Here is a 25,664-nt window from a genome sequence, read left to right as displayed (position 1 = left end):
TTTCACTAAGAGACAGAATGTCAACATACTTACCTCATGTGCTTCCAAGTGTTTTCATCCAAGCTTATTAGCGCTTTCCAACCAACAGAATGTGCAGTGTTATTAAGAGTGCTGCAAATTAACTTTATTTACGCTTTGATTGTCTCTTGACTGTGATTCTTAATCCCGAAGGATTGATAGACTCTCTGCTATGATTGACTTAAAAATTCAGAAATCATAGAATCACAGAAAGTAGACCTTGGAAGAGTGTCATATTATCAAATGTAGTTCACAATTGCATTTTCAAATACTCTTATGCAATATTCATGAATTGCACAAGTCACTATCACATGATTTATCAGGTATTTCTTTTATTGAGCCAAATGTTTCACTCAGTTTTAAACTAGGCATATATCTGCTGTGCATAATCACAAGTAAATTATCTGCTTGCTCAGCACAAATAATTCTTTTAAAAGATATTACTATACTTTGTATGCATTGATTTATTTACCTTACAGTCCATACATTTAAACTCTGACTTTACATTTCTTATTGAGTTTAATATGCATGTAGTAAATGAATTTACATACATCTTAGTGCATGATTCTATGAGTGCTAATAGCAAATGCATAGAGTTTTATATACACCACTATTCTTATATAGTGTAGTTCCATCACCCCAAATATTCACACAGGTTCATATGTTCAGTCCCTCCCCTCATTATTAGCCCTTGACAAACATTGATCAATTTTCTTTTTGTAGTTTTGCCTAAGGATCCCCTGGTGGCTTAGTGAGTTGCTCATTGAACTGCTAACTCCAAGGCTGGTAGTTCAAATGCATTAGTTGCTTTATAAGAGAAAGATGAGGCTTTTTGTTCCTGTAAAGATTCACTGCCTGGAAACCTATGTGGATAGTTATACTCTGTCCTATTCGGTCACGTTGAGGAAGAATTAACTCATTGACCATGAATGTGGTTTTATTGGTGTTACAGTTAACCTATTCCAAAATTTCCTATAAATGGATACATGCAATTTATGTCGGAGTTCTATCACTCAAGAAATGCAATTGAGAGTCGTCGTGTTGTTGAGTTTGAATAATGGATTCACAGTAGTTCATTCTTGTTATTGCAGAGTTTTATTGCATTGTACGACTATATTAGCGTTTGTTTATTCACAGGTAGACACTCTATTTGGAAATTTTGAATAGAGCCTTACAAACACTTGACTGCTATGGTTTATTTCTTTTGGGTGAGTTACTAAACGCGTGGTTGCTGGTTCATATTGTAAGTAAATGCTTAATTTGATAAGAAAGTGACAGTTTGTTTACAAATAGTTGTACTGTTTAATAAGCACCACTCTATCAGCAATGTATAGGAAGTTTAATTCCTTCACATCTTCAATAGAACTGTTATTGCTGTTAGTTGATACCCAGTCAATTCTGACTTATGGTAACTCCATGTATTGATAATTTTGTTTTATTTTTTATTCTAATACCTGTGGAATGCAACTCATTTTTGCATTAATTTGAATTTCACCAAAGGAAACTTGGTGATGCAATGGATAAGCAGATGACTACAAAACAAAATGTTGGCAATTCTAACACACCCAGCCATTCCTCAAGGGAAAACCTGTTCTCATAAAGACTGTAGCCTAGGAAACCCTATGGGGAACTTCTCTTTTATTACATGGGGTCACTAAAGCAAAAATGGCTGATAATGCTGAGTCTCTTCATATGCTTGTCATCCTTATATCTTGTTTCTGAATATGTCTATACAGACATTTTGCGCATTTTCATAAACATGGATTTTAAATTTTCATTCTCAATTGGTTTTAAATTTTCATTTTAAATTTTCATCAATTTTGAGAGTTGAAGGTCTCTAACATGTCATGGACAAAAATATTTGCGTAATATGTGTCTTGGAAATATTTTCTTCCTTTCTGTTATTTATCCTTACATTCTCTTAGCTAGGGGTTTGCATCAACAAACTTTTTAAATACTGAGAGCATTTAACTTCTTTTTATAAAACGTAACATGCTCTTTGTCTTTCATCTATATAATCTTTCTGAACCTAAGGTCATAAGATTTTCTTCATGATTATCTTCTAGAAGTTCTCTAGTTCTCGGTTTTGCATTTGATTCTTTTAATCTTTTAAATTATTTTGTATTTTTGTATATAGTTTCTTTCTACTTTCATACATAATTTTGACTTGTATATAGTTTGTATATGGTCATGGTCATCCATTTCTCAAAGCACAATGGAATACTATCCAAAGTTGTTGTTGTTTTAAATCAGTGTTTAAAGTAGTTTTTCTCTTAATTTTAGATTATGACTAATTCTGTATAAAATAAGCTTATAAATAATAATATACCACCTTAACACTTAAAAAGATCCACACAGCTGATTGCAGGCACCAAGTTTTCTCAGATGCTCCTTGGGCCAAGAAAGGAGAGGAAAGATCTCATCTGAATGGCGAGGTCTTAGAATCTTGACAAAAATCACAGTGGCTAGAGAACAGAAGTCAATGTCTCCAAGGGCAAGTGAGAAATTCATTGGGTTTGGCTATTGTATAGTCTGAGGGTGCTCTTATTGCAAGGGCTAAAAACTTTGTGTTTGTCTCCTCTATTAAAAAAAATCCAATAAAATAGTTTTGAACGTATATATCTATAACATTTATCAACTTTTAAAGCTTTTAAAGCATTTTTATAACATATCTAAGAATGCATATTTGTATAATGAAAAGTTATAATCACAATTCTACCCTCATTTTTAATTTGCTTCTGTTTCAATGTCAAATGGCACACACATATCCTTCCCTATATTTCTGTTTGCCAGAACATGTATACACATTTTGGAGTACACAAATAGATCTCTTATGTGAAAAAAGTCCAATAATTAAATTAAATTAAAAATATCTTTGAAGATGAGAACATTTCCTTTTTTAAAACAGATTCTCACAATATTTTCTTTTCTTTTTTTAAATATCATTTTTTGAGGCTCTGACAGCTCTTCTAACAATCCATACATCAATCATATCAAGCATATTTGTACATATGTTGCAATCATTATTTTCTAGACATTTACTTTCTACTGAGCCCTTGATATCAGCTCTCTTTTCTCTCCCTCCCTCCCCCAATCCTCGTGATCCCTTGATTGATTGTAAATTATTATTGTTTTCATATCTTACCCCAACCCCTGTCTCTCTTTCCCCACAGTTTCTGTTGTTCTTCCCCTTGGAAGAGGTGGGGAGTGGCTCACAGTATTTTTCAAACAACTTAGACATGTGCTTTATATTGTGGCTAATATTGCAAAGGTCAGAAATTCTGAAACATTTCATTGTGTTCATGATGAATCTGTACATAGACAAACAGGCCATCATTAGAGTAGGACAATGGAATACAACACCAGGAAAGGTATGTTTCTGGCTTTACTATACTTACTTTTTTTTAACATGTATTTTTTTACCATATTTATTTTAATCAGCCTCACCAACAGAAACTTTTATGACTGTGAAAAAGCTGGAAAGCAAAGATAAAGCTGAGAGTCCTAATATATTTGAAAGTAAAAGAGTAATCAATCAGGTATCACACAAAATCCATCATTCTTCTTTCAGTTCTCCCAGGTAGGTCAAAGCAGTCCAATATCAACCTAATTTTCTATTACATTTAGAGTCAAAAAGTCATGTGTTCATTATAGTCAACCTTTGACAAATATCTTGGTATAATTTGATAGATGTAGTAACAGACTGAAATGATTATGCAAAATTGAGATTTAAAAATATAACTTTATAAAAGTATTCAAACTAAAACATATAACAATTACAATAGTTTACACTTATGTGACATCAATTACATGCTTCAAGTTGTACAAGTTATCACTTTTTTTCCAAATTATAACACCAAGAAGGAGTTAAACTTCAGCCTCAGTTTCTCATCTAACATTTTAAAAATTTGTTTTGTTATTTTGATCCCGTATTGATAATAATTTTTAAAAGCACTATGCTAAGACAGAAGTTTTTACTAAGTAAGCCAAACTATTCTTTGACTTAGTATTGACGTTAGGAGATATTTTCACTTTAAGGTTAAAGACTTAAGGTTATCTCAGGGCAACATCTCCGGGGGTTATGCCAACAGAATGGCTTCATAAAGTCTGGATTCCTTAATAACTTTTTGTTCCAAATCTGTCTCCATTTGTATTAGAATTATATGATTTAGGACTTGATGCAAATGTTTATTGATAACATCCAGGCAGCTTCCAGGTCTACTTTCATGGTAAGGGAAGCAGGTGTTTGTGGAAGCTGGTACACCTACTTCAACTGTCCCTCTGATCCCTCACTCTCTTGCTTTCTTGTTCCAGGCAGGGGAGTTCATGTCTGTACATCTCATAGCAGTTTGTAAGTTTTTAAGATGCCAAGAACTAAGAACAGTATACCAGAAGGGATAATAATTCACTACTACCTAGTCTATTCTGACTCATAATGCTCCTAAGGACACATCCGAGCTGCCCGCAAGGTTTTCAATGCTGTAAACCTTTACGGGAGCAGACACCTCCATCGTTCTCCTGTTGATCAGCTCAGGGGTTCACAATGCTGACCTGTGTTCTTGATTTTTTTTCTTAGCAATCCAGCTCAATACTCTGTCACCAGGACACCAGTAGGTACAATAGACCAATCCGAGATCAATTGCCTGATGCCCCATGAAACCATGGCTTTAAAATCTCAAAAACAAGGGGAAAAAATCATGAAGTTTTTAGTTGTACATTATTACCATTAGCAGGTGCTCTTTTAAAGTTTGTGTGTTGTGTGTGTGTGTGTGTGTGTGTGTGTGGCAGTGAGTTTGATTTGGTACACACACAGACACCAACCCCACTGCCATCGAGTCTATAACGACTCATAGCGACCCTATAGGACAGGGTAGAATGGCCCCTGTGGGTTCCTGAGACTGTAATTTTATGAGAGCAAAAAGCCCTGTCTTTCTCCCAATGAGCGGTGAGTGGTTTATGAATTCCTGACCCTGTGGATCACAGCCCAACACATAACCACTACACCACTAGGGTTCTCCACAAATTCACACACACACACACACACACACACACACACACACACACACAGTATTTGCCAATTCAGGTGTTTTCATACATACAGCTTTATTGTATTGATTTCATCAATAATGTTGTATACGCTTAATTCCAAATGTCACACAAAAATAAACAAAAGTTCATTACTCCACCTCTCTCCTTTTTTTTCTCACCTCTACTAACAGGTAACGGACTTCGGTCCCTTGTACATTAGGCTCTTGATCTCTTCAATCTATTACTCATTAGCCTCTACTCTTATTTTCATAAGAGTGAAGTAATACATTATTTGTACTTTTATAATTGCTCTGTTTCTCTATGCATAAAAATTCCAAGGTTTATACACGTTCAGACATGTATCAAGACATATTTCTCTTTGTATCTGAGTGCTATTTGTGTGCATGCACATTTTATTTTCTATGTGTTCAATAACATCAGACTATTTCCATAGTCTGGCTAATGTGAATAGTGCTGCCAGGAACATGACATACACATGTTTGTACACATTACTGCTTTTAAGTCCCTTGGGGATATGTCTAGACAAGAAATTGCTGGGTTAAATAGTATTTTTTTTAATCTTTCTGTCTTTTAAAGGAAATGCCACACGATTTTCAGAAATATCTGGAATATTTTGCTTTTCCTTCTGCAAGCAATAGGGATCCAATTTCCCTATATCTTCACCTTCTTCAGCATTCTTTATTTACACTTCTGTTGTGGTGGTGGTTTATCATAGTCAGCCTAGAGAAAGTGAAGTGTTATCATGTTCAATTCAGAATCAACTAGATGGCAGTGAGGTGTTCTTTTGATTTGTTTGGGGCTAAAAGCATGGATCATCTTTTCATGTGTTTAATGACTTCTTGATTATCTCCTTTGTGAAATGTCTATTCAAGTCCCTTGACCATTTTTATTGAGTGTTCTTTTTGTTGCTGAATTGTAGGAATTTTATACAATCCAAGAGTTTTAAAAATCTGATTGTTACTCTTTGTGTAAAAACATTAACACTTTTTGAGAAGTTAGAATGTCCTTTTAGCACTTCATTGCTTGAAAAACTTTCATTTATTCTTTCAAGCACATCATAGATGTTGCAAAGTGAAGCTTACACAATATGGACTAAATTTGTATGTAGATTTTAACAGCTAATTCTCTGGATCATAAACATTCTTGTTCTTGGTTTTTCTTGGCCTCCATTATATCAATAATCAAATCTCTATCTGCATTTCCCAAGCTGGATAAAATTCCCTTCCTATGCCCTATATATACCACAAGTATAAGGGCAGTTTTTCCCTCAACAAGAGCACCTGGTACAGCAGCAGTAGGGTCCATCCTGTACTTTTCTCGCCAAGCCATAATATGTGCTGTTTGGTGAAATTAGGGGAGAAACAACATATAATTTTTATTTCTAATTTGCATGAAAATATGATCTGTGATAATGATATACTTAGTATACACCACAACAATGAAATGCACAAAACAGAATTGAATCATCGACATGTCACTATCCATACCCTAATAAGTTTGAGAGAAGGGTCTGTACATTGTATTCATAGCTTAGTTTCAAGACCTAGAAAGTATTTGTCACAGAAGTTGCTAGATATATGCTGGGTGAAAAACACATATGACTATAGACATTTTAAATATATTTTAATGTATACATCCCTACCTTCCCACCAAAGAACATTTAAACATGTCAACTTGCTTTTAGGTTATGCTTCATCAGCATAAATAATAATGAGTCTATCTCACCATGTAATAATAACTTCAAGTATACTAAATTTGCTTATGCCTTCATTAATGGCACCAAATGTCTACACTTTTGGAGGTACTACCTTTTTTATTTTTCTTTTATTTTCATGCTATTCCCTGAATGTGTCATGGATATATTATATCTACATATAGCAGCTTCAGCGAATTTTCAAATTAATTCCGATACACTGAAAATTTAATATCCAGAAAATGAAACTGTAAGTGATCTTATAAGAGTTATTATTGACTTCTGGGAAGATGGTGGCAAGGTAGCAGTAGCTTTGTTGGGTGCTCTGTAGGTGATTGCTGGCTTTGGGGCATGGGAGGGAGGAAGGTAGGTCCAGGATGAGCAGTTGGTCCTTGTAGAACCCCAGGGGACTGCTCAGGCATGCGGGCCTCTATCCCTGTCCTGCCCCCCACACACTGCAGAGTTACAGGGTATGAATTGGTGTCTGAGCCACATAGGTATGCACTGTCTGCCACAGCTGACTGCCAGCAGTCTGTTCACCATGGTTCACAGCCAGCAGTCTGCCCCCCAAGGAAGGCCCAGAGGCCTGCCAATTACTGCTTAAGGCCCAGGGATCTCTCACTCCACTGCTCACAGCCCAGGGTTCTCCCTACTGCCACTCATGGACCATTGGCCCCGCTTGCTGCTATTCCCCATAGTGGCCTACCTGCTGCCCTTACTGCAGGCAGCCTGCCACCCTTTGCCAGAGATCTATGACTGTGGCACACTTGGCTTCCACTCTAGCCCGCACCCCCCACCGTCTGCATTGCCTGTGGAACCTGAAAGGCCTCTGGATCCTACCTGCCCAGCTCATGCAGACAAGGCAACTGGTGCCTCCAGAGGCCTGCAACAGTGACTTACCCTGCCCACCTCTGGTAGCACCACCTGTGCAACCTTGAGGCCAGTGGCTGGCAGCCCCCAGCCAGAAAGCCTGAGACAATCATGCAGCCAGTGAATTCAGTGATCCCTTGCAGTGGTCCACCCTGCTATTTGAGACCCCAGCCATCCCAACACAAACCCCAACACCTCTTGAGCTGAACACAGACTCAGCCATCTCTGACCACTGGGCCGTATGCACCACAATTAACCACCACCCAAGCAACATCAAAATCTCTTGTATATTACTACCCACATCATTATTCACTACAAGAAAGCAAGAGAATCAAACCACAATGTCTGAAGAAGATACACACACACACACACACACACACACACACACTTATATAGAAGAAGCAGATTTTGAGCCACCACATGAAGAAATCTTCAGAATCCTCCTTAGAATCACTCTGGATATGAGGGGATCAATACAGAAGAAGGATGAAAAATTAGAGAGTATAGAGTTCACTTTCTGGAGAGACATACAAGTTAAGGGACGGGGTAGCAGAAATGAAGAGAATGATAAAAGATCTTACCAACAGGCTGGAAAAAGTGGAGAATCATATCAGTGACCTCAAAGATAACCTAGCAGAATTCAACAAATGTGAAAGACAATTAAACAAGATAATCAATAAAGCTGAAGAAAACTTGACAACAATAAGCAACACAAGGAAGAGGAACAATATTTGAATAATTGGGATACTGAAACAAGACATAACAAAGAAATCGACAGTAAAAATAGCTAGGAAATTCCTGAAAGAAAACTTCTCCAACTTAATTTAGGAAAACCAGATAATTATTCAGGAAGCAGAGAGGACACCAATTGTACTGAACCCCAAGAAGAACAAATTATCCAACTTTGAGGAAAAGGAGAATATCATAAGAGCAACTAGAGAAAAAAATGCAGTCACCTATAAGGGTAATCTGATAAGATTATGCTCAATTTATCAATAAAGACCATGAAGAAGAGGAGAGAATAGAGTAGCATTTTCCAAAAGTTGAAAGAGAATAACGATAACTCAAGAATCCTCTACCCTGTCAAATTCTCCATCAAAAGAGACAGGGAGATAAGAGTTTTCTCAGATTAGGAAAAATTTAGAGCAGTAGTTCTCAACCTTCCTAGTGCCATGACCCTTTAATAAAGTTCCTTAGGTTGTGGTGACTCCCAGCACAAAATTATTTTTGTTGCTGCTTCATAACTTTAATTTTTGTTATTGTTATGAATCATAATGTAAATATATGATGTGCAGGGTGTATTTTCATTGTTATAAATTGAATACAATTATAGCTTAGTGATTAATCACAAAAACAATATGTAGTTATATATTGTGAACTATTTATTTCTAATGACAAATAAGTGAAATTTTGTCTTGAAGCATGGTGTAGCATGGGTAACAGTCTTCACAGTGGGTACTCATATGTGGGAATATCTGCATGTGGGCAGACCCACCTGGAGACGGAGAGAGGAGCGGTGTCTTGGTTCCTAAATCTATCAGAAATATGTGTTTTCTGGTGGTCTTAAGCAATCCCTGTGAAAGGGTCATTCGACGCCCCAAAGGGGTTGTGACTCACAGGTTGATAACCATTGATTTAGAGAATATGTTAGAACAAAACAAAACAAAAAGCACTACAAAATCTACTTTCCAAATCTCCTTGAGCAGGAGATCAGCATCCATAAAGCACAAACATGAGACCATTGCAAAGTGAAACACTAGTCAGATATTTGTGTATTGATAACAATACCCAAGACATTTTTGACCCAACAGTTAAAAGAAGGCAAGAATGAATTGTCCCACACATACACAACACAGATCTAAGGAGGGAGGTAGGAAAGCATCTACCATGAAAGGACAGAGATGTCAGCAAAATTCTGCCAATGGATGTAATTACTGTGTATGCTGAACTCATCCATTTAAAAGACAAAGACTGGCATATTGAATTAGGACACAAACCCAGCAATATGATGTCTGCAAGAGATGCATTTCAAGCTCTCAGTCAAAAACAGGCTGAGGATCAAAGGTTGGTGAAAAGTATTCCAAACTAATGACAATCTAAACCAGGGATCCTCAAACTACAGCCCACAGGCCTCATGCAGCCCACCAAGGACATTTATCCGGCCTGCCGGGTGTTTCCGCCCTGTTTGTGTTTTTACTTCAAAATAAGATATGTGCAGTGTGCATAGGAATTTGTTCTTAGTTTTTTTTAAAAAACTATAGTACGGCTCTCCAATGTGTCTGAGGGACAGCGAGCTGGCCCCTGTTTTAAAAGTTTGAGGACTCCTGATCTTAACAAAGCAAGAGTTGCAATTCTGTTCTCCAACAAAATTGATCTCAAGATGCAGAATGGACACTATATAATGCTCAAGGGATCAGTGGACCAAGAGCCAGTGAGCATAATAAATATATACGCACCCAGCAAAAGACCCATGAAAATTGTAAATCAAATCCTTCAAAAGATGAAAATGAAATCACAGAATTGACAATCATAGTATATTTCAATACACCTTTCTCCATGAAACACAGTTCAGCAGGAAAGAGATTCAACAAAGAGCTGAAAAAAGCAAACTCTACAATTAGGCAACTTGACCTGATAAACATATTCAGTTTTTCAACCTACTGCAAAAAAAATTCACATTCTTTTTTTGTGTGCATGTGGTATCTGAAAATACTAGGACACAAGTCAAATTTAATTAAATTCAAATAAATAGAGGTCATTCAGACTTCCCTCTCTGACCACTAAACCATAAAGGCCATAAAGCTGGATATCAACAAAATAAAAAAATAAAATAAAACAAAGGGAAAACACTTGGAGGATGAATAACATACTTCTTAAAAATTAGTGGGTAGTGCCCCAAATTAAAAATGAAATTAGGAAGCATCTGGATATTAATGAGAAGGAGAGAACAATATACCAAAACCTATAGTAAAGGCAGTTATCAGAGGATCCTTGATCACAATAAATACACACATGAGGAAGAAAGAGAGACTATGGTCTACACCCTATCACAAAGCCTTCTGTAACTGGAACAGAGTCAAAATAATAATCCTTCTAATAGCAAAAAAAATAAATTATAAAAATCAGAGGTTAATCATTGATTGATGAGTGGGAAAACAAAAAACTGGAGAAAATCAATGCAGTAAAAAGGTGGTTCTTCTAAAGGACTAACAAAATCAACAAACCATTGTCAAACCTACTAAAAGATAGGAAGGAGCATACATCAATATCCAGGATGAAGGAATAAATGGGAAGTTACAGGAACCCTAAGGAAATTAAAAGACCAATTATACAGTACTATGAAGGACTGTACTCCAATGAATACAACATGGAAAACATGAATAAATATCTGGAATAACAAACCCTCCCTAGATTATCTCATATAGGCATCAAGAACTTAAACAGACCCCAAGCAAAAGAAGAAATAGATAAAGTTATCAAAGAATTACCAACAACAAAAAAGTCCTGCCCAAATGGTTTCGCAGGAGAACTCTACCAAGTGTTCAGGGAAGAGCTGACACCAATTCTACACAAGCTCTTCCAGGCTTAGAAAATGACAGCAAACTCCCAAACACATTCTATGAAGCTAGTATAATACTGATGCCAAAACCAGGCAAGGATCCAACAAGAATAGAGAACCACAGGCTGATGTCTCTAATGTCTCTAATGAATATTGATGCAAATGCAATTTAACAAAATGTTGGTTAATAGAATACAAAAGTATATATAAAGAATAATCCATCATGACCAAATGAAATTCATACCACAGATGCAGGTAAAGTTTAACATCTGAAAATCATTAAGATCATTTGTCACATTGAAGGAAAAAGGACAAAAACCACATGATAATATCAATAGGTGCAGGAAAAACATTGGACAACATTCAACATTCATTCCTAATGAGCACCCCCAAGAAAATGGGATTGGAAAGAAACTGCCTCAATATAATTCAAGTTATATTTGAAAAGCCAATAGCCAGTGTTACAATCAATAAAGAAAAGTTGAAAATATTCCCACTGAAAAAGAGGACCAAGCAAGGTTGCTTCTTGTCCGTACTTTTATTCAACATCATTCTGGAGGTCCTAGCTAATAATATAAGGCAACGGAATGATATCATAGGTATACCTCTGTGGAGAGAAGTGAAATTATGGTTATTTACAGATGACATGATTTTATATTCTGAGAATCCGAAAGGCTCCAAAATAGGAGTGCTGGAAGCCATGGAGGAATATGATAGAGTACAAGGTCAACAAGCAGAAGTCAATTGGATTGTTATACACAGCTGATGAGATTACAGGAAGAGACCAAGAATGTAATATCTTTCACAATAGCCAAACATAAAGTGAAATACTTAGAGATATACCTAACCAAAAAATCAAAGTATCTGTGTGAGGAAAACTGGAGAGCATTATTACAAGACACCAAGAGGGACCATCACAAATGGGAAAACATCCCATGCTCATAAATCGGTAGAGTCAAGATTGTAAAGATGTCAATCTTGCCTAAAGCACTATATAAGTTCAATGCAACCCCAATACAAATTCCAGCATCGTTTTCAGCAAAATGGAAAAGATGATTACCAGCTTCATATGGAAAGAGAAGAAGGCCAGAATTGGCAAAGAACTTCTCAAGAAGAAGAAAAAAAGTAGACAGACTTGCATTATCAGACTTCAAAACTTATACAGCCACAGTTGTCAAAACAGCATGGTACTGGTATAATGAGAGATACTGGAACCAATTGATAAGAACAGGAAAACCAGAAATAAAATTAGTAGAATACAGACAACTGATCTTTTATCAGGTCCCCATAGATATCAAATGGGAAAGAGATGTCCTGTTTAAAAAATGGTGTTGAAAAAACTGGATATCAACCTGCAGAAGAATGAAGCAAGATCCTTACCTCACTCCATACACAAGAACAAATTCAAGGTGGATCACAAACCTCACGGTAAAACCCCAAAGTATTAGGATCATCAATGAACAAAGCTAATTAACTTAGCACAGGAAATACATGGTCTATCAGATGTCAGGAAGGATACATCGTCAGAAGATAAAATACACAAGTGGACATATTAAAGATAAAACACTTGTGTACATTGAAAGACTTCAGCAAGAAAGTAATAAGAAAGCCCACACATTGGGAAAAGATATTTAGTGATGAAATAACAGACGAAGGGCTTATTACTAAAATCGACAGAATCCTTCAAGCCTAACACAACAAAAGCCAAATAGTCCATGGAGGAGATGGGCAAAAGATTTTAACAGAAGATTCACAAAGCAGGAAACTGTAATGGCCAATAAACCTATGAGAAAAGGTTCTATGTAATTAGCCACCCAGGAAATGTAAATTAAAGCAACTATCAGATACCACCTAACACCCACAAAGGTAGCCCAATTCAAGAAAAACCAGGAAGCAACAAATGTCGAAAGGGGTGTGGTGTGCTAGGAACTCTCATTAACTACTGGTGGTCTTGTAGATGTGTACAGCCACTGTGGAAAGCAATTTGGTGATACCTAAAATAGTTATACATTGAGATACCTACGACCCAGCAATTCCACTACTGGGCATACACCCAGAAGAATTAAGAAATAGACCACAACCAGATATCTGCTCTTCAATGTTCATCGCTGCGCAGCTCACTATCACAAAACATTGCAAACATCCTCAATTTCCATCAATTAGGGAGTGAATTAAAAAGCTTGGGGATATACACACAATGGAATTTGATACATCATGAAAATTGTGATGAAAAGATAAAAGAGCTCATCTTTTGGAAAGAGCTGGAGGATATTATGCTGAGTGAAGTTAGCTAAGCACAGAAGGTCAAGTACAACATGAGAACACTGAGGTAAGTCCAAACAATAGAACAGGTCTATGGGATAATGAACACAATGCACAATTCCTGGGCTGAGGGCCAGAGACTCTGGCATGAGCTCGACGAATCCTAATGATACATATATCAGGACACAAACAAAATAAGTAAAATATAATAAACAAAAAAGATGTTGATAGCACCTGTGCTAAAGTGCATTTTTCTCACCCCTCTCATATGCCTTTAAGGCCAATCGAGGGGTGGGGAGACAAAAAAGACGGCAATGGGAGACCAAGACAGCAATCCACTCAAGGGAAGGACATTGCTTATGTCTCCGCAGGAAAGAGAGAGCAAGAGTAGATTGCATTCCCTTGTGCCAATCCTTGAGGGCAGTGTTCCTGCCTGGAACAGCTCATTCCCAGTGATGACTGAAGGGCTGGTCTCAGTGTATGATGTGCCATCCTCTCCATAGATGACAGTGCTATAGACGATGGCCCTAATGATAAAGAGTTCTGGGAGAGCAGCACGGTGGAAAACCAAGAGGAGAATGCAACAGACCAATGATGGGAGTGAAGCCTCAAAGACCCCAAAGAATCCAGACTGTAGACTTCTTCCTCTGTGGGCAGCACTTGACACCTCAACCAAACTGGTCGGGGTTACCCACAAGAGAACCACACTGAATGTCTAAAGGTGTAACAGGGTGGGGCGTGGGGGTGGAGGGCACTAGACTGCTCCATCCCTGGGTGCAGGAAGAACAATAGCGACCTGTAGGATGCACATCTATCAGGCACGAAGGCTGAGGACTAAAAAGGTGTAAGTGCTGTTAGGTAAGCGGGTACTGGGATATGGATCCCTCAAATAAAAAGGGGTTGGTCTGAAGGATTATAACAGGTTCTGCTCACTATTTAACAGAGAGATATTCATCTGCTCTGGGTCAGGATACCAGTTAGATTTGGATCAATTGATATGGTCTTTCTCTCCTCCACCCTCCTTTGGTGTCTATCTATTTATATACGAGAGGCAGGATAAGCAACCCCATGGAGATATAGAGGGGACCAACAGTTCTTGCGGGGGGAGGAGAAGGTGCATGTGAGGGAAGGAGGCTGGGGAAGGTGAGGGGTGAGCCTATAATGACAGGGACCAGGAATAACAAGGGATATAAAATTGATGGTGAGGAGGATGTAGCGTTCATGGTGGGGTTTGATCAATTGAAGTGTCAGAGAGAAATTACTGAGAGATCAACAGTGGGTAAGCATGATAGTGGGATAGGAGGAAAGAAAAAAGAAAACTAAGAAAGAAGAAAGCAAATATGTATATATATACAGGTATAAATATAGATTATATAAATATGTAAATATATAATTATATAGAGAAAAGTGTATTTGTCTAGACATGTACATTTATGTAAATACAATAAGGAAGCAGATGGACATTGGGGCTCTACTAAAATCTCACCTAATTACAAACATGAATTGTTCTAATAATGTAGCACTGTATGATTATGTTAAGCAGGGTTCTCTAGAGAGGGCAAAACCAGGACACTCATGATTAGATATATATGAGGATAGGTTTATACAATGAGAAGGTATATAACAACTAATTAGTCCACACAGCAGTACTGAGGGTTCCGCTCAACTTGCTTCTGTGGAACAGTTAATGTACAGGAAGTCCTGCAACTCACATAGGCTGCAAGGGCCGAGGTCAAGGAAGCAGACAGCAGAATCTTCCCTCAGGCAAGACAGGCAGGGTCTGCCTGCAGGCATCGGACAGTAGGGTGGTTCAGTAACAGTCAACAGCTCAGGAGCTCAGTGAAGCAGGCCCAATGTGATCTCAAACTCAAGGGATGCATCATGCACAGGGACAGGATCCACCAGCCTCAAGCTCAAGTAATAGACACACCAGCAGTGTGGCGAAACAGATCTTGAAGTTGTCTCAAGCTTTAGCAACATGGCCCACAGGTTGGCTTGGCCAACATGTAGCCCAGCACACAGGCTGAGGCAGAGAACTAGATAAAGCAGCAGCATGCTGGTCTGATCACCAGGGAGTAAGAAAGGTATGAGATGCCAGCCATCTTCATTTATCTCAGTGGCCCTCCAATCAAGTTGTGACCTGATCAGACTCCACCACATTTTCCTATTAGCCTAGTTGGCACAATATACCTGTCACAGTGATACTCAACTTTCCTGACACAATTACTGAAGACAAAATGGGTGAATAAGCAAATGTGGTGAAGCTGATGGTGCCTGCTATTAAAAAATATAGCATCTGGGGGCTGAAAGGCTTGTAGTCAAGCAAGTGGTCTTCAAAGCCACTAAGAAGCAACAAAGCGAATATGGAAGGAGCATGGGGTGTCGATGGGAATAGGTATCAGAAATTCAAAAACAAATACCGTAATCAAATTGATGTGAAGGATCATGGACAAAGTGAAAACCCAAAGTTCACTTGCAAGTCAATTGGACAGACCTTCACAGAGAGGCCAGGGAGTGGGGTAGAGTAATTCTGCCCCACTGGTGTGGTATAGCACCAATGAAACCCATAACTATCCTCTGGTTCTTTAATATTTCCTCCCCTTACTATTAAGGTTTATGTTTTCACCTCATTAATATTGTTAGATGCAAGTATGTTCATATGTATAATTAAGATCGTTAGATGCAGGAATGTCAGGATGGGTGACACTTCAGGAACAGCAATGGGAGCAATGATTCCCTGAGGATATGGGAAGACAGGGGGCCGGGGAATGAGGAAGTTGATGTCATGGATGACTGTATAACCCCACTCAAGGGGAGCAAATAACAGAATTGTAGGTGAATGGACACATTGGATGGGGTAAGATTTGGCATATATTTATGTGTAATATATAACAAAACAAGGGTTCCTGGCGGGAAGGGGAGGTGAGGGAGGGGATAAAGGGGAGGTGATATCAAAGAGTTCAAGAGTTGTACAAGTATGTGTGATCTATTTGACTTAAAGAATGTTATGACATCTGTAAAAGCTCCCAATTTAAAAAATGAACAACAACAACAACAACAAAAAGATAGTTATTGTTATATTGTTATCTGTCATCTATTGTTCTCTGACTCATGGTGACCTCTCGCGTAACTGTACAAAATGCTGCTGGTCCTGTGTCATCCTAATGATTGATTGCCAATTAGATCATTTTGATCCATAATGTTTTTTACTGGCTGACTTTTGGAAGTAGATTGCTAGGTTTTTTCCCTAATATGCCTTAGCCTGGATGCTCGCTTGGAACATGTTAAACATCAGAGCAATACATGGGCTTCTATTGTAGAAAGGGTGTTAGCTGTGCATGAGGCCCCTCACAGGGAAAGGGGGAACTCTGTTATTGAACCACCACTGCCTCTTATGAAAATTAGAACCTAAGGAATTTTGTATGATGTAGATGAAGTTAAAAAGATTAAGTCATATAAATAATGGCCTTTGGGGGCTTGAGAGGGACTTCTTAAAGACATAATATTTTATATATATATATAAAATTTCTCTTACTCTTTTTGTCTCCTCTTTTTTCCTCCTCCCTTCTGGTTCATCTCAATCTGTTTGCTGAATAGGTGAGTTACAAATGGGCGAATTGTTTTTGCTGCTTACCTACTGTGTGAAGTGGGAGTGCTACAGTGCGGCTGCTAGTTGTGGTAGACTGTGGTTTACGACGCTCCCCTGTGTGCAGAGGAGAACTGCTGCAAAAGTCCGTGACCTTTCAGAAGCAGATCACCAGGCTTATGTTCCACGAGCCTCTGGGTGATTTCTAACCCCGAACCTTTCAGCTCACAGTCAAGCACTTCATCATTTGTACTACTTGAGGCCTACAGCTGCTCCAGTACCAAATCAGGCCATTTTAAAATTATCTGCAACCATTATAAAATCACGTAAGAGTTACACAAAATGCGGGTATAAATGATCTATTCCAGTGATTCAATCGCTACTTGGCCAAATTTATATTCCTACCACTTATTTTATAAGGGTTCTCAGATTTTCTGCATTCAAATCAATTTATATTCTCCCTGACAATGCAGGTGACCCCATATGACTCCACCTGTATCTCTGAGAGGGTTTTTCAATCTCCACCAGCTTTTATATTACCTTCAGGGAGCATTTTTATTGCTATGTGCGTGTGCAGTAATACAAATGGGATTGATCTCTCCTAATCCTTTGAAAGTTGTAGCCAACAAATATACATAATAACAAACTTACAGGCATGGCTGAATTTTACAGAAGCTCACGGTTTTCAAATGAATGACATTGATGTATGCGGGTTGTTGTACCCCTAAATAGTCATCCATTCTCTATTGAAATCTTTGCTAAGAGCTTATGTTTACTAAAAAAATTAATTTCTGCAATTATTTTTGTCTGTTCAATAGGTAGAAAAGTTGTTTAGAAACAAAGTAAAGATTATCACATTATTATTTATTGGAAGATAGTGTGGTCTTGTTAAAAAGACATGTGTGGCTTATATAATTATGAGAAAAATTCCAACTCTGACATTTGATAGCTCTATGACCTTCAACAAGTCATTTAATCCCATTGAACCAGAGTTCTTTTTATATATATATAAAATGACTTATTTTATTTCAGTCACATGGGAAATTTTTAGGCTTTCCATGATAAATAAGTTAGATAATCTTTTAATAAATTACTTTCCTTTCTACTCCATCTGCCTTTTAAAGTATTCTTGAACTTCAGTACTAAAGAACCCACATTTTCTGTATCTGTGAGTATGTTTTTAATATGAGCATCAATTTAATGATCTAGAGGTAGAGGCTCAGAATCCTTTGTTGTATTATTTAAGTTAAAATAAATCTAGATCGATGCTATATCTAACCACCATCGAAATATCTTGCCTTAAAAAATAGAAATTTATTTATCATGCAGGTAAAATTAAATAAAGTAAAGGGGAACTCTGTTCTGTGCATAATTTAGGTTGCTGAGTGAAGACAGGTGTGGAGCTCAACCTGTTAATCAGGTCAAAGCTTGATGACACTTCAAAGTGTGGCCTTTTGTTTAGAGAAATCCTAGCTTGAGTTGAGTTTCCTTTGTCCCTTTGCCTTATGCTGGATGTGGATCCTCTGTCTTGTCAGTTGATCTCCTATTATTTCACTGGTCAATCCCAGTGGACTGCTGCCCTTGAATTTAGCAGGTCACTCTTGAATTCATTTGCATCTAGATCAACGGTTCTTAACCTGTGGGTCATGACCCCTTTGGGGGACAAACGACCCTTTCACAGGGGTAGCCTGATTCATAACAGTAGCAAAATGACAGTTATGAAGTAGAACGAAAATAATATTATGGTTGGGGGGTCACCACCGCATGAGGACCTGGATTAAAGGGTTGCGGCATTCGGAAGGTTGAGAACCTCTGTTCTAGATCCACCAACTTGTGACCCTCCTGGTTCCTTCTTCTGGCTTCATGTTCATTAGCTTCTTCAGTTACACCAGCCTTAGAAGCTTAAAGCTTACATCTGAAGTGTATACTTGACCTCAACTTTACAGGTCTGTATTTCCTTGTGTAAGCCATTTATCATTATAAAAGACCAGAGATAGATAGATATACACACAAGCATCATTTTCTTGGTTTCTCTAGAGAACCCAACTCAACACAGTAAGGTAAGTCTAAAAGTTACCTTTTAAGTAGTAGAACCTCAGAAGTCTTATTAAAGGAAACTCATTTTAGTCCAAGGGAATGATGAACAGGTTTGTGTTGGTTAAGGAGAATTATTTCTGAAAATAAAGGGTAATGTTGAGGTCTACTTTGGCAAACATTGATTGAACATTTACCACTCAAATGTAAAACATATAAAGGAAATATCCTAGTTATTTTAAAAGAGAGCTGTAATTACATTAAGACATTAATAAGGTGGACACATAAATGTATAATTAGAAACCCTGCAATGTTTATAAACTATCTATAAATATTTGTAAATCAATTTGTCAATTAAAGTAAAAATTTAAGTAGTCAAATATTATTTATAAGAAATTATTTTTGTCCCTATTTTCCTTCTAAGTTTGGCTGACAATTATAAGATGAAAGATTTTATGATTTACACTTAATTGTGTAAAACATTATTATGTGTGCAAGAGCTTATGCTTTAGAAGTATTTAATTTGCAATTATAATTTTTTACATTTGCTCTCTTAGTTAGGAATCCATTGACCTGAATCAGGTCCAAAATCTATATATGACATTGTTCTCTCTGTAGCTTCAGCCTTAATCTCTGAGTTAAACTCAAACTCATACATCCAACTCGCTATTAGGCATAGCCACTTGACATTCTACTGACATCCCATACACAACGTATGCCATAGCCAATGTATCCAACCTTCAAACCAGTTGTTGACCTGGATTCCATTTGCTTCTTCATGCTTGATCCCAAGCAATCGTACATCTCTTTTAATATCGCGGGAAGCTGCTGTTCCCACACATTGACATTTGGAAGTTATTTCATTGCTAATTATTACTACTTATAAAACTCAGGATATTTTTTTCTGCTGTCCTCTGTTACCCTCTATAACAATGTAATTGTTTGAGAGGAGGGTCTCCATATTCCTGGGATACACATAAAGAAAATGCCCTGTTGTGTTAGATTGGAAATAGATCGTCGCTGTGAATGTAATGCTTAGTTTCATATTCAACCTGTCATGATGAGTTCCAGCTACAGTGAGGCCCATGAGAATTGGAACTTGACAAGATGGCAGTGATTTTCCGAGTCTTGAAAGTTTTCTATTTTGAAGAAGTGCGGTCTTGTCACCGTTCAATTGCTCTTTTTGAGTGGGAAATATTTGTTTTGCTCCTTTGATGGGTTTCATCTTTTGTAGGGTTTACTGTAATGCAGAGATGCAACTAGTCTTAAACATGGATACTGATGCATTTGGTAGAAGCAGAAGGCTAAGTTGAAGGTGGATTATAGTTTGAAAAATACAATAATTTTGGGGGTATTTTAATTACTTTATAATTTTTGAAATATTATTTTCAAAAATTATAAAGTAATGAAAACCCATAAATTTTATTTTCTAAAATTAAGTAATTAAAACCCATAAATTATATTTAAAATATTTGCTGTTCACTTTAAAATTTTATATTTAGAATGATCTGTATTTTATAAGTGAATTTAATATTTTATATTTAGAATGCTTCTAACTAGAGAGGAAACTTATTAAGTGTGGCAAAACTCCAAGCGATTTCAAAAATGCCTAATTAAAGCTCTACAGTGTAAGCATGTTTAATTGCATATTTTTCTAAAATTCTCTATAGATTTCTACAATCCTTGGAAATGCTTTCTGAATTGTAAATTGATTCAATAATTTCCATGTAGAGTAGGAACAACTTTTTCATTGTTATAAATAGCCAATTCTTTTCTGATCTTTATTCCTTTTGTAATGATAATATTTATAATCAATTGTTCATATATTAGCATCTCTCTATCTATACCTATCTCTATATTTCTTTTAAAAATATTTTATTTATATGTGTCAAAAGGATTTAGGGAAATATTTTGGAAAATAATCCTTGCTAGTATACACAGATGTATTACCTATTAACACAAACTCTCACACATGTCTAGAATGACCAAAAATCGATATTTATTTAGTGCCTGGTGAGGAACGAATAAAAGCAGTATTCCTTTTTAAATTTATCCTTAATAGTTAACACCTTATCATTTGAATATCCCTTTTGACCCATTTAAAATTTATTCTAGTATTAAATATTTTCAGCTTTCCTTCAGATAGGGGTTTTTCTCCATTTTACTTTGTTATTGTTCAGCTTTTGTTATTGTGTGTGGTTTTATTTATTGACTTTTTGTTATGTTTTTCTGTATATGGAATCCAGGCTAGATAAATATATAGATGCATTAACTGGATTAATGGTTTCTTGGTAGCATGGAAGAGGAGATTGGGGGACATAGAAAGTGAGGTAGTTTATTGTGCCCATCTGGCCGATAAACACAAGTGGGGTTAATTGAAAGGCAGAGGGATTAATGGCTCAGTCAGCCTCACCTTTCTAGTTCTCGGGTCTCTTGCTTTCTGCTGGTTGGACCAGGTTGCAGCTGCGTTAGCCAGTTCCCTGCTTCAGCTGGCAAGGCTCACTTCCTGCAAGACATCCCTGAGGAGAAGCCACATGGACCTACCCCGATGTAGCACTGGGAGCTGTGTGGAGACCCCTGCCAGCCCTGAGATGTTTACACATTCACTGACTCAGTTTTCCTCCTGCAGTCGGCATCATTGTGTGTGTTTTGTGAGATGGAGGAGGACTTTGTGGATTGGTGTTGGACATATGGGTTAACAGGTTAATGTTGGCCTTGTGGGCTTGGGCAGCATTTGATGCACACTTAGTCTTTATATAAAACTCACTCTTATACATGAGTTTCTGTGGATTTGTTCTCTAAAGTACCCAAACTAACACAGAGAGCTAATAACAATGGGTACAAAAAAGAAGAAAATGTTATAAAATTGATTGTGGTGATTGCACAACTATTCATGATATGATTGAACTATTCAATTTTGTGATAAACTGTGAATTTCTACAGCTAAGTATCATTTTTTTTTACTGTGAACCTATTTTGGTGAATGGAATAGTTTATCAGAGCTAAAAATGACCTTAAACATCACTTAGTCCACCATATATACATATTTCGTTGGCATCCTGCTAAAAAGGTTTATGCAAATTAAGCTGTGAAAATCTGTTCTAGAGGGCATAACTATGTAGTTTGTCTTGGGGTGTAGATCCTTGAAATGAGAGCAACTGGGATAGTCTTTTGGCTACCTAAAAATCTTTAAGGAATAATCACAGATTCAGGAATATATGACACTAAAAAAATTAATGACAGTATTCAAAAGATTAAGTCTATAAATACTTGCTGTAAAAGCCAATTTGTGAGAGTTACATACAGGTAAAAATGATTGCAACTAATAGTGGTTTTATGTTTGTGGCCCTTTAAGATATATGAATTAAGAGATTTCCCCCAAATGATAAAATTACACATATACAATATAAAATGGTCCTTGGAAAATATTCTAAATTGCTTTACCTGGATGAACTTAGAGAACTGCTAATAATATAGCAACTGGACTATTATTTGTTTCTTACATTGTTACTATTGTGTTCAATCTGAAATAATTCCTTAAGAAGGTATCTTTCTTTTGAAACCCTTCACTATAATTTATTGAATTAAATGAATTAATATTTGCTAAACTGGAACATTCATAAATTAGGTTATCAATATTAATAGTATATGTGTATATGATCATTCCTTGTAAAACAAAATTTGAATTATGTGCGATAGAGAAAATAAGTAAATATGTATATAAACGAAAAGAACATTTATTGAAGTTGTTTTTATGATGAATATAATAATGCCTACTATATTTTAGTAGTCTCTAACTCCAAACCTCTGCATTTTCTTACACACAGTACTTAGAAGGGTGCTGGAATTCTTTACAACCATATTTTTAAATCCCTTTATTTGTTAGAGAGGAACAAATCAATATGATTCTTTCGATTTCACTGTGAAATGGTTACATATCAAATCCTTTAGATTTTGAAATATATATGTTGATTTAAAATATGTATGTACATATATATGTATATGTCCATTTTCTCATTTATCTGTGTATAAATACCCACCACTTGTCTGTCAGTTTGACCCACTGTGATGGCTTCCATATTGTTGTGATGCTATTAATTGCTAGTTCTTTCATAATTAATAGGGAAATATTTGATAATAGGTTATAATTAATTATACAGATAAATACAATGAAATACCACTGGAATGGCTATTATTGAAAAATCATAATATAGCCTGTATAAATGCAGATGTAGAGAAACTAAAAGATTTGTACTTTCCTGGTAAAAATGCAAAATGTTCTTGTGCTGTGGAAAGCACAAGCCACTGTGTTAATCCATCTTGTAGAAGTCTTCCACTTTTTTGTTGGCTTCTCATAGTTACACAGAGAGTTATCATGTGACCCAGAAATTCCCTAAAGAATCAGACAGACTCAAATAAATGCTTGTACCACTTGAACACTGGTGTTTATTAACGCACATCCAATATAGCAATTGAGAGGCAGCAAAGGAGAGGAAGACCCTAAAAGAGACGAGTTGACACCCTGGCTGCCACAATGGGCTCCAGCTTCGTACTAATTGTGAGGAAGGCACAAGGTCACGCACTGTTTAGTTCTGTTGTGTGTAGGCTCACTATGGGCCGGAACTGACTTGATGGCACCCAACAACCACTAGAGCAACATAGCCAAAAAAGATGAAAATAATCCAAGTGATCCTCAAAAGATGAATTGATAAAATGTGGCATATACAAGGAATTGAGCATTGTTCATCTATAAAGAAAAACAACATTCTAATTCACACTACAACATTGATAAATCTTGAATATTTGTGCTAACTGAAATAAGCTGGGCCCAAAGGAGCACATATACAATGATTCCATTTATATGAATATGTTACTGGTGTTGTCAGGTGCCGTCGAGTGAGTTGTGGTCTATGCGGCCACATGTATAACAGAGTGAAGCACTGCCCAGTACTGTGCCTGCACAATGCTGACCTTTGAGCCCATGGTAGCAGGCACTGGGTCAACCCATTGTGTAGAAGCCCTTCCTCCTTTTTGTTGCTGTCTACTTTACCAAGCAGATTGCCCTTCTCTAAGGACTGGTGTCTCCTGAAAACAGTTCAAAATATGAGAGGAGATTTACACATCCTTGTCTTTAAGCAGAATTCTGGCTGTATTTCTTCCAAAACAGATTTGCTTGTTATAATAACAGCCCATAGTACTTTCAATGCCCAGCTTTCCCAAGCATATGAAGCAATTGAAAGTATCATGTCTTGCGTCAGACACCCTCGAGACTTCAAAACAACCTCCCTGTTTTCAATGATCTGAAGAGGTCTTTTCTTGTGGAGCACGTAAACTGAGGGCAATGTACCTTTTCATCTTTTAATTGGTGCTCCCACGAGCATTGATTGTGCATCCAGATCAAGATGAAATCCTTGACATCTTCAATCTTCTCTCCATTTATCATGGTACCTCTGAGTCCATTTGTGAGGATTTTGGTCTTCTTAACATTGAATTATTATCCATACCGAAGGCTGTAATCCGCAATCTTCAGCAGCAGGTGCTTCAGGTCCTCCTCACGTTCAGAAGTCCGTGTCATCTGCTTATCACAGGCGGTTAACAAGTTTTCCTTCAATCCTGAGGCCTCATTCTTCTTCATACAACCCAGTTTGTCTAACTCTTGACTCAGCATACACTTTGAATACGTATGACGAGAAGACACAACCCTGAAGCACACTTTTCCTGTTTTTTAACAGTATTCCTTTTCACACAACTGCCTCTTGATCCATGTACAAGGTCTGCAGAAGCACCGTGAAAAGATCTGGAATTCTGGTTCTTCTCAAGGTGACCCAGAGTTTGTTATGATCCACACAGTCAAAGGCCTGGCACAGTCAATACAACACAAATCAACATCTTTCTGCTATTCTGTTTTCAGTCAATATTCATCTGACATCGGCAATAATATCCTTTGTTCCTTGTCCTCAGATGAATCTAGCCTGAACCTCTGACAGCAATCTGTCCATGCGTCCTGCAGCAACCGCTGTCCAGTAACCTTCAGCAACATTTTAATTACATGTGATATTAATGATCTTGATCTATAACTTTAGCCTTCTGTATGGTCATCTTTTTTCCCTTTTTTCAATAGGTATAAATATGTATCTTTCATTCAGTTGGCCAAGTAGCTGTCTTCCAAATGTCCTGGCACAGATGTGTAAGTGCTTCATCAACTGGTGGAAACATTTCAAAAGATGAATACGTAGAATAGGCAAATTTACAAATACGAAAAGGTAATTAGAGATCATCAAGGACTGTGTGCAGGTGTGACACAGGAATTATTGCTTAACAAGTACAGAGTTTCTGGTTTTGGTGATGAAAAAGTTTATAAAAATATATTGATGGTGGATTAATTTCACTGTATGGGAGTCCTGGTGGTATAGTTATTATGCTTTGGACATACAAGTTCAAAAGTTCAAAACCACCAGGTGAGGCTTTCTACTCCTGTAATGAGTTACAGTATCAGAAACTCAAAAGGGCAGTTCTATTCTGGACTGTAGAATATTAGTTGGCATCATCAACTCAATGGAAATGACTGATTTTATATTTTTAAAACAATAAAT

This window comes from Echinops telfairi, unplaced genomic scaffold (assembly GCF_000313985.2).
Source record: "Echinops telfairi isolate 266 unplaced genomic scaffold, ASM31398v2 ScPeMD7_443;HRSCAF=831, whole genome shotgun sequence".
NCBI classification, from domain to species: domain Eukaryota; kingdom Metazoa; phylum Chordata; class Mammalia; order Afrosoricida; family Tenrecidae; genus Echinops; species Echinops telfairi.
This window is presented reverse-complemented; position numbering follows the sequence as displayed.